Here is a 15,506-nt window from a genome sequence, read left to right on the forward strand (position 1 = left end):
CTAAATGGAGAGAAACTTCAAAGTGCTTAAGTGCAGAGGGATCTGGGTGTCTGCTTGCATATCACAGAAAACTTGTTTGCAGGTACTTTAAGTAATGAGGAATGCAAGCATAACTTCATCGTTTATTTGTAAAAGGATAGAGTAGAAAGGTAGGGAGTTTTGATGTAGCTATGCAAGGCGTTAGTGAGGCTGCAACTGCAGTACAGTTTGGGTTTCCTGCAGAATGAGGTATTTCCATTTCAGGCAATTCAGAAGAGCTTCATTACATTGATTCCATATTTGAGGTGTGTGTCTTATGAAGAGAAATTGAACAGTTTAGGCCTGTACTGTCGAGTTTATAAGAATAAAAGGAGATCTCATTGAGGTCTGTAAAATGTTAAAAGTAATTGAAAGTGTAGGTGTGGAGTGGATATTTTTCATGTGGCACAACCTACAATGAGCATTGAGAGATGGCAGGAAAGTGGAACAGAGGCCACCATGACATCAGCCATGATTGTATTCCATGGCGGAGCAGATTCGAAGGGTTGGATTCCTGACTGATGCTCCTTGTTCATATTCAGCATTACGACTGTGTTACACAGTAATGGGGGAAGATTATGTTTCAACCAGGAAGCAGGCACTCCGGATAAATCAGTCTAAATCAGTCTAAATCAGTTTGACAGAACGTCACCAGTGGAGTCACACAATGATAAGTGCTGGGTCCTCAACTATTTACATTCTGGATTAGTGGTGCTGGAAAAGCACAGCAATTCAGGCAGCATCCAAGGAGCTTCTAAATCGATGTTTCGGGCAGAAGCCCTTCATCAGGAAGGGCTGATGAAGGGCTTTTGCCCAAAACATCGATTTCGAAGCTACTTGGATGCTGCCTGAACTGCTGTGCTCTTCCAAGGACCACTAATCCAGAATCTGGTTTCCAGCATCTACAGTCATTGTTTTTACCTCGTCAATTATTTACAATCTATATCAATGATCAGGAGGAGGGAACAGATATAGAGATACTGAGTTTGGTCATGTTGCTGTGATAAGCAAGAGATTAAATTATCATGAAAGGGTAGAGGGTCTACAGATAGATACAGAGAAAAAGGCAATGTAGAATAATTTGGCAGCTGCAATATAACATGATATACTCTATAATTTCATTTACAGGAATAATGGAAGGCAGTATGTTACTGAAATGGAGAGGGATTACAGGAATTAATGATACTGTGTACTGGGGTTCACTCAGACCCGTTCAGACATGGGAGGTTTTGCTCCATCTCTGATTGTCTGCTCCTTGATGCTCCAAGTGACCCCATTGCTCTCCGTACACATGGAATGTTTTGAAGTGTTTGGTTGGTGATGGGGGATGCTGTTATCAAACGTGTATCAAGGGGATGGCCTTTATCCAAGATACATTTATTCCTTTCTACATGGAGATCTGAAGACGATGGGAATGGCTGCCTGCTTGTGAATGAAGAGGCCGTGGTTGCTGTCAGGACAGTGGGTATTCACCTACATGATGTACTGTGATGGACACGCTGCAAGATTAATACAGAGAGTGCTCCTTCAGTTCCTCTACCTCTCCCCATTGACACGGCTACTCCGCAGATGCTATCTGCACCATCGGGAATGCCACTATACTGGATACACCCGGCAGGTCCCTGCTGAGGGTGAAACAATGTATTTACCTCATCCACCATATATATCCTCTGTCACTGAATGTTTACAATTGATGGCAACATACTTGGAGATGATGGATATGTCACCCAGTCCTGTTTGAAAAGTTCCTGAACATAGAAGCTGAATGAAACTGTGACCCTAACAGCCACTGGCAGCACCACCCTCCCCCTGGTGTGAAGCTGCAGGACGTGTTGAAGGAGGTGACACCGCTCTGTGACCAGCACCTTGTTCAGTCAGGGTCCCCTCACACTCTGCTCCTGGGTTAAGTGGAGCTTGGGAAGCTGTTCCTGGAAAATCCGGGTGGACACAGCAGATCCCTTTCCCCACACACACTCACTGTGTGGTTTCAGAGCTTCCCCTCTCTGCAGCCTCTGCTCCATTGTTGTTCATGTGACCCAGATGCTGTAACTACAGTCCCCAGTTTCCATCCAAAGTTGGGTCACCAAATCCTCAGGTCTCCCTGAATGTCTGGGGCAACTCACAGCACAACCTCCAGCAAACCATCCCCAGCTGCTGCACTAATTTTTCAATAACAGGAGTCAGTCAGAAACCCCTCACCTATAAATGTTGTGGACCAGACCAGATTCCCGCAAAATATTTTAAGAAGGCCACTTAGACCCAAACTTTTCCTTATTTTGAATATAGATGTGAAGTGTGCTTTCAAGATATGTTGTGACTGGTCAAACCACTCGACGTTAAGCAAAATATAATCTGTTAAAATGCTTTAGTTAAAATACAATCAAAGTAAAGAACGTTTTGGGATAGCTTATATTTTGGAACACTTACACAAACAATAGATACCATACCTTCTTGGTATACACTGCTTGACACAAAGATATATTCAAATAGAGATCCTTACAGCAGTTTTCTGATCCAGGAGAAATCAACATCAACAGAGATCTCAGAGAGAAAGGCAGCTGGGGATCATGTATTGACACTTCCAACCATTCTGGGACCCCGAACAGCTTCTGAATGCTGCAGATAAAAACAAAACGCGAAAACCTGGTCTGGGAGAGCTGGCCACTGCCCTTCCATTGTTACCACCGTTTTAATAAAACCTAAAGGCTTTCTCAGTTATTTACTTAAACTGTTTTCAGACACAGTTCTGCACCTCTGCCTTTAAAACGTCTGTTCAAAACAAAAATCCAAGAGAAAATAGCCTTTTTACAGTGATAGTATCCTCCCAACTCCATCTTTAATAAAATAATCCATCAATATACAAAGGTGGATTCATTTTAGACGTCTTAATCTTCCTCTATTAGTAGACTGGAATGCATATACATTACATTGACTCTGAGCATACAAATGTTCACAGGTAGTTTCGATTTCAGTCATTTTACTCCTGCCTCAGAATGCCTTTTATCTTTCTTCGTCCAAGTCTCCACAACATGTCAAAACTTACTTTTTCTCACCCTGTCAACTTTATAATTTCAAATTGAATGGCAGCAATAATAAACTCAATAAATTTTTCTCCCTAAACTTCTCCACAAACTTTCAGGGTTCACGATCAGTGATAAAGATTTGTCTCATGTATGTTATTCGCAATTTAAATGCTGAAATGTTGTAACACCAACATCAAGCTCAAGGCCTCCTTCCCCATTGGGGAATAAACCTGTTGATGTTTCCACTGGACACTCTGACCACACGTTACATAATGGAGCACTTCTCATCTCTCTAATAGTCCTTCTGAATGACATAGCTACTCATGTTTCAGCATAAAAGAATTGCATGCTTCTGTACCTCTTAATGCTGTAACATCTCTACCTGCTACTCCTGGCCTATGCCAGTAAACCTTACTCTCACAGGTATATGTTTTAAGAGGATCTCACACATTCTTCTCAATCTCTCACAGAAACCAAACTTTGATTTCTGAACTCAATCATCATCATCAGCCATTTCAGCTTCTAATCTTGCCATTGTTACTCTCTGCTCTTCCACACGAGTTCTCCCGACTGCAGGAAGTGAATTATTGAACTTCTCCAAAATTAGAGTCTCTCTCAGAGTGTCATAGGTTTGCTCTGTTTTTAATACCCTTCCCCACCTTTCAAAATTACTTTGTTTGATTCTTTCAAACACAACATGCGTTTAACCAGGGATGCTATTTTAGATTCCTGAAACACTGTCTGTCGGTTTTTGGCACAAGATCATATGCACTTCAGATGGCTTTCTTCACCTCCTCCAATAGGGATGCAAATACCTATCAGCTTTGTTTGGATAAACTAAATCCACATATTCTCTGGCCACTGCACTCGTTTAGCCACTTTCTGAAATGAAATTAAAAAGGCTCCCCCATCATTGTCATCAAATTTAGATAATGCCTGGATGTATTTAAACAGATTCTGATCAGGCCTTTGGCTACCATAGGGTTGCTCTACCTCACTATCCTCTAATGAAAATCCATACAAAATGAAGAGGAATTTAGAATAACTTAACTATTGGAAACCTTAACCGAATAATGGATACAGTACGTTCTACAAATGAACTGTTCAATCTATTAACATCACCTAAACATACCCCTTGGTAAAAAGGAACATTCAGACATGCATTCTTGCATACAGTTCTCCAATGCAGGAGGAAACACCATCAAGTGAGGCTTTAGAGAGAGTAACAGCTAGGGATAATTTACTAAAACTTCCAACCCCTTTGGGACCGCAAACACCCGGTGATTGTTACAGCTACAAGAAAAAACAAACTAGAAAGCCTGGTCTATGCGAGCTGGCCATTGTTACTACTATTTATTAAAAACCTTAAACGCCTTGTAAGTTATTTACTTGAGCTGTTTTCAGTCGGCAGTTTGGCCTTTAAGTTCTCTTACTAAAAAAAATGAGAAACTAACGTTTTATTTAAAAAGTAACAGCATTGTCAGGCAATTTAGATGCCTGGTCCTTTACTCAATGAGCTTCCCCGTGTTACTGAACGCAAGGTCCCCTGAATGGGGCAAACACAGGTACAGACCAAGTTACAAGGATGTGTCTTATAACTTCTGAAACACGCCTGTCTATGAACCATCAAACGGGACTTACCGGGAAGGCAACAACAGCTTGAAAAAACACCATTTCAGTATTTCTGAGCTACACAATGCCAGCACTCGATACACGAGGGAGACAAAACCCAAGGCCAGGAAAAGATACAGAGTGAATGAGAGATTCACATTAAAGACAGAAACAGACAGTTAATTAACTGAAAAGATGTTGTGGAAATATGTGGAAAAAGGCAGGGCAGTGGGACTGACTGAAGAAGTGAGATCTTCGTGAGTAAAATTACAAGAATGAGAACATTGAATAAAGGCATTGTCAGATCAGCGGAAATGGTTTGTTACATCAAATTCTGAATCTGCTTTACTGACCACCACAAACAAACATAAACTGGGACAAGATGACAGCCCAGCATGGAGAGCTGTGCACACCATGCTGGTGTGTTGCTCAGTAAACTGCACTATCTGCCCAGCATGAGAGTATTACAAACTTTCCTATCAAAGGCTAACTGTACTCGCATCAGATTACTGCCTGCAATGGGAAGGTTGTGTGTGTGTGTGTGTGTGTGTGTGTGTGTGGTTGAATGTGAAACTCATTGTTGGAGAAGGAATGCACATGGAGGAAATTATTTTAAATAAGAACAACTGGCAGGCTTTATATTTATCAATAGAGAGAACGAGGGAAGTTTCATGGACAGATGAGATAAAGTGTTTGAGAATGTTAAAGTAAAGTCATTGCCAGACACAACAGCAATATACATCCGCGTGCACATGAATGACAGATGGATGGGAGTTTGGTGTGAGGTGGAATCAGATTTGCTTTGGCAGGTTTGAAGCCGGGAGTGTCAGCAGCAGATTATTGGCTTCATTAAGCCTGTACTTCATAGCTCAAGCTTCAAACAGCAGATGGAATAAACCGGTGAGATATATTCTGGAGTAATGAATATTTCAAGTTCGAAATGGTCAGGGCATGGTGTCAAGAATCAGCTCATAGTCAAAGAGATATCCCACAGTTGTGACTTTTCTGCTTCAGCTGCATATATTGGCCAGGGATGGGATGGAAACAGTGGAAGGAAGTGGAGTTTGTAACCAGAACAGTAGACGGTGACCTCCATGCTCTTAACAGTAAAGGCAATGTTACAATGCATCGTGGTTCTCCCCTGAAACTGAATAGATCAACATAGAGAACCGTGAGTAACACTGTCAGAGCAGAGAGGGAGGCAGTAATTGAACACGTTCATTAATGTAGTTAGTAGTGGTCTGTAGAGTGAATATCTGGATTGAGAGATTCAACAGGAACAATAATAGTGACAAGATGTGTAGACTACATGAAATAACCATAATACAGTCATAACTGGTTTATAGAAAACAAAATCTGGACAGTGACACTTACCGGGAACACCAACGATAGCCAGGAAGGGATAATAAAAGTATTGAATAATGAGAAGAGCGTAATAGATCCGCAATGATAATGACCACCAATAAAATGCAGAAAGATACCAAACATAATCAGATAAGCTCCTGTCTATTGTTGGAATATTCCTGTCTAATGTTCTCAGATTTCTGATCCATTGTTTGAATATTCCAGTCTAATGTTCTCAAATTCTGATCCATTGTTGGCACATTCCAGTCTCATGTTCTCAGATTCTGATCTCTCCTCCCCCTCTCTCTGGATCTGCTGATCCCTATCAGTGCTGTCGGTGATGCTCATGTTATGGGTTGACACATTGAACGGAGCCCATTTATCATTAAAAGATGGAAACCCTCCACTGGGATAATTAGAATCTATGGAGACTGGCATTAATCACAGTCACTGAACAATAGGCTCAGTTAACCAGTTCAATACATCACTTTTCATATACTGGTTTTGGATGGAATGGATAAGGGTTGCTGAGGAATGGATCATAAATCTTTAAATCTTTTGAATCTTTTTATTAACTTGTATATGAGAGTATTAACAGGACACTGCAGGGGTCTATATATGTTCCACTCTGTTTATGAAAGGAAGCAGTTATAAAATAACAGATCGGCTACATAAAGAAAATTCGGGTGATCAAGTTTCTCGATACTTGAGTATTTCAAGTTAGAAATGTTCAGGGCATGGTGTCAAGAATCAGCTCATAGTCAAAGGGATCTCCCACAGTTGTGACTTGTCTGCTTCAGCTGCAAATATTGGCCAAGGATGTGATGGAAATTATGCAAAGTACAGTACTTATTGACTAGTGTGCGGCCACTCCTGGTTTTGATGCCCTGTTGTCAAATCATTTCATAACCTTGAGACAGAGCATTGAGACTGCTGCTCAGGAACAGGCCGAAGCAACTCTGTCCCTATGGGCCTCTTACAGAGGGATAAGAGAAGGCCATTCAGTCCATATTAGTCTGTTGCTACTTAAACAGATGGAAATCTAGAATATTGGCACATTTTGCCAAAAAAATCATTCAAAACGAAGAGATACATCGCTGCAGCTGTATGAAGTGTTACTGAGAGGGCACCTGGAGTACATTGTGTTGTTTGTGTATCTGTAACTGAGAAAGGATGGACCTCCATCAGATACAGTTTAACGGCTGCTCGTAATCCATGGGTTGCTGTGTCATTTAATGTCTCGTGTCTGTTACATAAGGACAGGAGGAGGCCATGAAGCCTCTTGAGTCGATTTCAGAGGGACAAGAGGAGGTCATTTAGCCCCTCCAGTCTATTACAGAGGGAGAAGAGGAGGTCATTCAGCCTCTCCAGTCTATTACAGAGGGAGAGGAGGAGGTCATTCAGCCTCTCCAGTCTATTACAGAGGGACAGGAGGAGCTTATTCAAGCTTTCGAGCCCGTTATAGAGGGGCAGGAAATGTTTATTTAACATTTCAAGTCTGTTACACATAAATATTAGTTTTAAATTAGTTGTGGAATAGGAAAGACCTGATGTAAATATTAAAGTTCTAACTTTGATCAAGGCCAATTTTGAAAGTGTTAGGCGAGCCCTGTGAAAGGCTGATTGGAATACCCTATTCACAGGTAAAGGGATGGTTGGAAAATGCAAGGCCATCAAAACTTGGTTTCAGAGAGTCCAGAGCTAACATGCTCCTGTTAGTGAGATGGGCAAGGATGGTGGGTGCAGGGAGTGCTGGATGGCTAGATATATTGATGGTCTGGTCAAGGTAAGGAAGGAGGCATATGTCAGGTAAACAGAGCTGAGATTAAGTGAATCCCGAGAGGTGTAAAGGACAACAAGTGTATAGTCAATGGGGAAACTGGGCCAGAAAAATGTGGACATGAGATGGCTTTAGAAATAGGGTTAACGAGGCATTGAAGCAACTCTACACATCCTTTAATTGCAAAATATTAACTAGGGAGAGAATAGGGCACATTAAAGATCAGTAAGGCTACGTATGTGTGGAACCATAGGAGGTGGAAGGGATACTAAACAAGTATTTTTCCTAGTATTTAATGTAGAAGAGGTTACAAGAGCGAGAGAATGAAGAAATACATAGTGATATCTTGAAAAGTATCTATATTACAAGAAGATGTTTGACATTTTAAAACACATAAAGGTGAACAAATCCCAGAATATTGTGGGAAGCTAGGAAAGAAATTGCTCAGCCTTTTGCTGATATATCTGTAACATTGATTTCCACAGGTGAGGTGGCAAATGATTGGAGGGTTGCTAACAGAGTGTCATTGTTTCAGAAACTAAAGAAAACCCAGATAACTATAGATTGGTGAGCCTGATGTCAATGGTGACTAAATTGTTGGAGGGGATTTTGAGGGAAACGATGTATATGCATTGGGAAAGACAAGGACTGAAGAGGGCTTTGTACATTGGAGATCACGACACACTGATTCGGTGGAATTTTTTGAGGAAGTGAAGATGGTGTTTGAGAAGCCAGGACAGTGGATGCTGTCTTCATGGAATTCAGTAAGAAAACCAAAATGTTCTACATGGTAGACTGGTTAGCAAGGTTAGGCTGCCTGGGATCCAGGTAGAACTTGACATTTAGGTCCAAACTTGAATATCGGAGACAGGGTGTGACAGTTGGCATTTGTTCATTAAACTTGGAGACCTGTGACCAGTGGCGCTGCTCAGAAAGATCAATTGTGGGTCCACTGCCTTTTGTTACTTATACAAATCATTTGCACTCGAGTATATGAAGTATGGTTAGTAAGTTTGTAGATAATTCCAAATTTGGTGGTGTAGTCGACAGTGAAGAATGATCTCTCAGAATATAATGGGAACTTAATTAGGTGAGCTGAGGAGTGTCAGATGGAGTTTATTTTAGATAAATGTGAGGTGTTGCATTTTGGCAAGAAAAATCAGGACCAGACATACAGGTACGATCCTGTTGAAAATTGCCAATGAAGGAGAACTCCATAGAAATTATAGAATCCCTACAGTTAGGAAACAGGATTTTCGGCCCATCAAGGCCACACCGTCCCTCTAAACAGTATCCCACTGGACAAACCCCTACCCTATCCCTCTCAGCCTGCATTTCCCATGGCTAATGCACCTTGCCCTCACATCCAAGGATAGTATGAGCAAATTAGGATGGCCAACCTACCCTTATCTGTATATCGTTATACTTTTGGAGGGAAACATAGCACCCGAGGAAGCTCACACAGACACGGGGAGAATGTACAAACTCCACACAGCCAGTCATTAAGGGATGGAATTAAACACCGATCGCTGCCCTGTGAGGCACCTTGTGGTGCAGGTTCTCCGTTCCTTGAAATTGCCGTCACAGGTAGACAGCGCAGTGAAGAAGGCACGCGGTGTTCTTCCCTTTATTGGTGCGTGCTTTGAGTCTAAGCATTTGCATGATGCCTTGCATCTGTACAGCACATTGGTTTGGCCACCTTTGTAATATTGCCTTTAATTCTGGTCAACCTGGGACAGGAGGGAGTATTAAGGCGAGTATCACACCAGTATTTAAAGTTGAAATACCTGAGATAATATCCAAAGAGGTTTCGTGAATGGTGCAAAGTAGTTAGAGAGGGGTGGTAATTTTATAGTGGTTGCATTTTAATCAACAATGTGAATTAGAGGAAGAAAAATGCAGGGGGACTGGGGAGACTTGCAGGAACAATAGGGTTGTTATAATAGGTGATTTCAATTTTCCTAACATAGACTTCCATATGGTTAAGAACTTAGATGGAACGTAATTTGTTAAGTGTGTTCAGGAAAGATTCCACAATCAATATATAGAGTATTGTACTCGGAAAGGGACAAACACGACCTACTGTTGGGAAATAGGGCAGGATAGGTGAAGGAGATAAAGTGGGTGGAGCATTTTGGGAAAAGTGATCAGAGTTGTATCAATTTTAAAATAGTTATGGGAGGGACAAAATTGGTCCACAGTTTCCAATTCTAAATTGGGGCAAGGCGTATGTTGTTGGAGTTAGACAGTGGATTGCAGGGGATGATGCGAGTTGTTTGGTTCCAGGTAAAAGGATCCCGGGCAAGTGGGAGGGCTTTAAAAGTGAGATAGCTCGAGTTCAAGGTTTCCATTTTCCTGTGAGGGTGAAGGTTATGTGAGACTGGAAGAGAGAACTCTGGATGTCAAGAGATATTGAGGCTTTGACCAGAAAAAGGAGGCGTGGCTCATGTTCAGGCAGCTCATATCAAGGGAATCCCTGGAGGTATACAGGGGATAGAGGAGTTTACTGAAGAAGGATATCAGCAAGGCCATAAGGAGGTATGAGGTAGTCTTGGCTGAGAAGATTAGAGTGAATCCAAATTCAGTAAAGTAAAGATAAAGAGCAACTAGAGAGAGAATAGGATGCTTTAAAATCCAAAACCAGCATGCATGCGTAAAACCTCAAGAAATGGGTGAAGTCCTCAATTTCCCCTCTGTGTTTATCATGAAGAAAGACATGAAGACCTGTGACCTTTAGGAGGTTAGTTCTGATATCTTGGTACTCTTCATATCACAGTAGAGGTGCTGTTGGACATATTAGAACGCACAAAGGCAGACAAATCTCTTGGTCCTGACCAGATATATCTGAGAGCACTGTAAGAGGCGAGAGAAAAAGCTGAGGGGCCAAGATCCCAGACGACTGGGCGGTAGCAAATTTTGTGCCCTTATTCAAGAAGGCCTGCAAAGAAAAGCCTGGGAAATATAGACCAGTAAGCTTCACACCTGTTTTCGGTAAACCACTTGAGAAGGTTCTGAGAGATAAGATGTGCATGCATTTGGAAAGACAGAGTTTGACTTGGAGCAGTTAGCATGGCTTTGTGCGTGGCGGATCATGCCTTACAAATTTGGTTAGAGATTTTTGAGGAAGTGACCAGGAAGTTCGATGAGAGCAGGGTTGTACACATATTCTATATTGATTTCAGTAAGGCCTTTGATAAGGTTCCACATAGTAGGCCGCTCTAGAAGGTTAGATCGCATGGAATCCAAGGTGAACTGGCAAATTAGTCTGAGCTGCCAGTGGAAGTGGTTGAAGTGGCCACACTAACACCATTGAAAAGGCATTTGGACAAATACACAGATAAGAAAGGATTAGATGGATACAGAGCAAAGGCAGGGAAATGGCAGATTGGTAGATAAGGGGAAATTACACCATGGTTTGTTGACAGAGCACGGTGGGCGTATTGGATGGGCGAGTACAGAGGGGGAACATTCCCATCCCAGAGGGTGCCACACCAACAGACCCACCGAGCATTGTCTGTCTTCACTACCGAGTTCAGTGCAGTATTTGAGGTCTGAAGAAATGTCCAGCAATACAGGACAAACATCAATAACCTTCCCCGCTCTGTCAGGATAAGGGTCACCGTATTCTGTCTGCTCCCTCTCACTCCCTGTATATCTGTGATTGCAACTACTCCCGAACAAGGCTCATGGTCCCCCACTCTCACGACTGCATGCAACACACACACACACTCTCTCTCTCCTTTGCAATTACTCCCACACAGTCATAGAATATTCTGGAGAATGCCGATTATAGAATGTTCCAGATAATATTCCAAATATTTCCCAGTTTCAAGAAAATGGTAGTGTCCCAGTGTGTAACACATAAGAGTTCACTTGACTCACCTTAATGATATTAAACCAAAAACAACTTTTAAACACTTCTTGTTATAAATACAATTTCGAGCAGAGAACATTTTTACCCTCAGGTGTTATCTTGACTGTTATCTGAACTGTACCACTTTCCTTCTTATGAATGTTTCTCTTACCCTTTATCTGTGACTGTTTCTGTCTGTAACAGTTACACAGTCTCACACTCAGTTGGCTGGACGGCTGGTTTGCGATGTAGCGGCAGGACAACAGCACAGGTTCAGTTCCTCACATTGACAGAGATTACCATGAAGGGGACACTCTCTCAGCCTCACCCCATCACCCGAGGTATGGTGATCCTCAGGATAAACCACCATGAATTTATCTAATGAGAGTTTTTTGGGACTGTATTCTATCAATGTTAGCATTATAATTTTTAAAAAAATTATCTAAAAAGAGATTTTTAATATTATAATAAACCAATAACAACACAACTCAAATAACTGAAAAAGATTACATCCAATTGCATGTACACACAAAATAACTTAAAACACTACACAGACAGAAGAAAAAACAAAACTAAACAATAAAAAATGAATAAATAATAGAGCTCAGCATAACAAAAGGACAGCTCTCGTTCATCAAGAGCATTAACTGATACATATTTTTATGTTCATAGCTCTTCCTCTCTAGGGGTGGAGGAGTTCAGACATCCAACACAACAGAATATTTTTCCTAGCATGGAAAGTACAGATTGTAAGGATATAATTTTTTTCCCATATTCATCTGTGGAAAGTAACCTGGGCAGGCCCAGGAAAACAGAAACCAAGTCCATGTCCAATTCAGTCCCCTGGAGCCACTCTATCACATCTGACACAGTGCTCCAATATAGATGAAGTCTGCAGCAGAACCACAAACAATGAGTAAGAGTGCCTGTAGTCATTCTGCATTTAGGACATGCTGAAGATAATCCCACTTTGAATTTTGAGAGACAATCTGGGGTCAGATAGACCCTACGAAGAATTTTCAACTGCGTGGAATGGGTCCTATTACAGATCAAAATCCTTCGAGCATTTTCACAAATATCCTCCCATTTCTCCGAGGTGTTCTGAACCCCAACTCTCTCTTGCAGACATCACAAAGCTGCACAGTCTCGTCTGAGGGGACACTCTCCAACTAATGATAAAGGGTACTGACAGGGAGTGTATTCTCAGCAATAAGCGCCCTCGTCCCTTTATCACATCTGTAAGAGTGTGGTAAAAGTGTGTTGTTTTTAAATCAAATCTCTGATTGGGAAGAAAATACAGAAGAGGTCTCTACTAGGTAGTCCATACGTACGAGTTATTTGATCAAATGATATCATTGTTTCTCCATCAAATAACACGTGGTGGCTCAGTGGTGAGCATTGCTGCCTCACAGCACCAGGGTCTCGGCTTTGGTTCTGGCCTTGGGTGACTGGCTGTGTGGAGTTAACATTCTTGCCGTGTCTGTGTGGGTTTCCTCCCACAGTACAAAGATGTGCAGGTTAGATGAATTGGTCATTGATAAATCACCCATAGTGTTCAGGGATGTGTAGGTTTGGGCATTAGTCAGGGTAAATATAGGATGGTAGGGGATTGTGTCTGGGTGGGTTACTCTTCAGAGGGTCGAATTGGACTTGCTGGGCACAAGGGCTTGTATCCACACTGTAAGTATTCTACTAATTCTAAATCACTCAAGTAAGACACACCCCTTGCTGCCCACAGTTTAAACCTGGAATCATTAACCCCAGATGACCACCTGGTATACCAATTATAGGGGTAAGAAACATGGTTTTGGCTGTATTGCCGTCGATCTGACGAATTGTCATTCATGCTTTAACAATATTGATACTCATTGGGTTACGACAATACTTTATAAATGTTGTCAATTTAGCAAAGAAAAACAGACTAATAAAGGTTCACTTTATATCATAGGGTTCAATATCTCACAGTATTGACGCTGAGTCCTCAGCAGACCAGGCACTAACACCGGATAAAAAAGAACTTAATCTATAGCTTTTAATCTGGGAGATCTACTCTCCACAATCTGTGGGGTAGTTGCAATTTGGTTAGCTTGATAAAGAGTTGCTTATGCTGCCAAATAAAAGAGCTAAACCAGCTATTATGACTCCTAAATACCTATGTGGAAAACATCAAAGGAAGCATTCAGACGGGGTGTAGTAAATGAGGCAGCACATTCTTTCATAAGAGCTATCTGACCTAGCCAGGATATTGGAAGTGCCTCCCATCTTTGAAGGTCTTGTTTAATTTTGTCAAAGAAATGGACATAGTTCACGTTAAATAAATGATCAAATACTGACCACCTCCGTGACCATTTAAAAGGAAACCAGGATTCGCCCTCATTCAGTTATTTCCCCAAGACCTCCCATAGACATGACCTCCAACGTTGTAAAATTAATCTTAAAGCCCGAAAAGGCGACAAGTGAATTATTGCATTGCATCACGTGAGCTGCCAAAATTGCGGGATTTGACAAAAACATAAGACCATCTGCATACAACATAATTTTATGTGACTTTTATCCCACTTCTGGGGCAGGAATTTTGGGGTAATATTCCCAATTGTGCAGGATGCCATCGAATCTAAGATTGTTGCAGGAATGGGGAAGAGATCAACCCTCATGTGCTATTTCTGCAGGTTAAAGAAGAAAATAAAATTCCTACTTGTGAGGTAGATCTGCCTCCAGATAAAGAGTTGCTTATGCTGCCAAATAAAAGAGCTAAACCAGCTATTATGACTCCTAAATACCTATGTGCAAAACACCAGCTCTAGTTCTAGACACAAATCCATTAATTGCTTATCTTATAACGAGTGTATTGGGGGACCTTTGGACATTCTGTCCATCGTGGGGCGATAAGACTGTCGAAATCTCCTTCTACAATCATGTGCCATGATGCAAGATAACTGAATTTGGAAAATGCATCTACCAGGATTTTAAGAGGGTGCACCGGGTGGCAATAAACATTTAAAATACTGTATTGATTCCATTAGTTCAAGACTTTGCGATTATGATCCTTCCATGGGTGTTAATACAATCTAGTAATTTAAATGGAAGATTCTTCCTCTCCATGATGACTTTCCCCCCACTCTTAGTATTAAAAGACGAGAAATAAACCCGATCAAACCCACCCTGCTGTAACGTCAAATGTTCCTTGTCATCAAGGTGCATCTCCTGCAATAGGACAACTCTCTCTTTTTTAACACGAGAAAGTATATTTTTCTTCTTGACTGGACGATGGCTCCCCTTATGTTCCAGGTACACCATTTAAGCACATCATTATCCATAACACACTGCAGCAACATTTGAACTCTAGAGAATTTCATATCGAATTACACATCGCTGAGCATTAATGACAAAAGATTCATCGTGCCTTAAATCTGTACAAACTAAAACTACTGCAACTAACAAGCTCTCAAAACTTTCCAAAGCTAAAAACATAAAAAAGAACGAAACAAAATCCAAAGTGCCAATGACACTTGATCGGGTTTTTACGCACCTCCCCCCACCCCCCACCCAATGGGGAAGCTGACGGCCTAGGTCTCTGTTCTGCAACACTGACAAAGGCCCTGCTTTTAATTGTATAGGTCCACCTGTTGTTTGATTTACCAAATCCAATACCTCGCATTGATCCAAACTAAACTCCATCTGCCACCCCTCAGTCCAGTGTGTGATATTACTGCCACCTCACCTTCCCCGCTTAATTTTAACATTCCCTCCCCCTCTCCAGGAGGCCTGCCCACTCCAGCCTTGATTTTCACAAAGACCCTGAGCTTGGTTTGCTTTCTGTGGTTAGGGGGAGGAGGGACAGATTGAAGACACAGTTAGTGGGGAGGAGAGGCTGGAC

This window comes from Chiloscyllium punctatum, chromosome 14, assembly GCF_047496795.1.
Source record: "Chiloscyllium punctatum isolate Juve2018m chromosome 14, sChiPun1.3, whole genome shotgun sequence".
Lineage (NCBI taxonomy): Eukaryota > Metazoa > Chordata > Chondrichthyes > Orectolobiformes > Hemiscylliidae > Chiloscyllium > Chiloscyllium punctatum.